This window comes from Lithobates pipiens, unplaced genomic scaffold, assembly GCF_037356315.1.
Source record: "Lithobates pipiens isolate NorthernLeopardFrog02 unplaced genomic scaffold, aLitPip1_a1.2 Scaffold_1, whole genome shotgun sequence".
Lineage (NCBI taxonomy): Eukaryota > Metazoa > Chordata > Amphibia > Anura > Ranidae > Lithobates > Lithobates pipiens.
In genome coordinates this window covers 211,279,616-211,280,665 of record NW_027507685.1, presented here as the reverse complement: position 1 = coordinate 211,280,665, position 1,050 = coordinate 211,279,616, and positions in this window count along the sequence as shown.

Below are 1,050 nucleotides of genomic sequence, written 5' to 3'. Positions count from 1 at the left end.
TACGTATCGGCCTAAACTGAGGAAAAAAAAATGTTTTTTATATATTTTTGGGGGATATTTATTATATAGCAAAAGGTAAAAAATTTGTTTTTTTCAGAATTGTCGTGCTTTTTTTGTTTATAGCGCAAAAAATAAAAACCGCAGAGGTGATCAAATATCACCAAAAGAAAGCTCTATTTGTGGGGGAAAAAAGGACGTCAATTTTGTTTGGAAGCCACGTCGCACGTCCGCGGAAATTGTCAGTTAAAGCGACGCAGTGCCGAATCGCAAAAAGTGCTCTGGTCAGGAAGGGGGTAAATCCTTCCGGGGCTGAAGTGGTTAAAGATTAGGTGGGCCCAGTGTATTGATTCTGTCACATGTGATCCTAAAGAAGGATTACTGAAATGTGTGGAGTCCACATGTGAGCTGTAACCTCAATCTTTGCATGTTTTGAACCTAAATGGAGAGTCATTTTTAATGCTGTGTAATAGATTTTTAATGGTACATAATAATATTGTTTTTATTGCACTCAGTTTCTTTTCTATATGTCCACACTATGTCCATGACTACATATTCTGTTCATAGTGGTACGTTATTTTCTGTAATGTGGACATATAGTACACACAGCGTGGGCTTTTCTCCCACTATAGGTGATTGGAAGTGGCCTCTATTGAATAAATGAACCTAGCATTTGATTAGGTGATTGGAAGTGGCCTCTATTGAATAAATGAACCTAGCATTTGATTAGGTGATTGGAAGTGGCCTCTATTGAATAAATGAACCTAGCATTTGATTAGGTGATTGGAAGTGGCCTCTATTGAATAAATGAACCTATCATTTGATTAGGTGATTAGAAGTGGCCTCTATTGAATAAATTAACCTAGCATTTGATTAGGTGATTGGAAGTGGCCTGTATTGAATAAATTAACCTAGCATTTGATTGCACTAATGTTCCTACACTATTTATAGTGCTTTTATTTATTCTTTTTATGCTTATTTTTAAATTAAGCAATTTGTATGTGTGTTTTGTATTTATAATTTAATAATGCTCACATTATAAATTATCAAAAA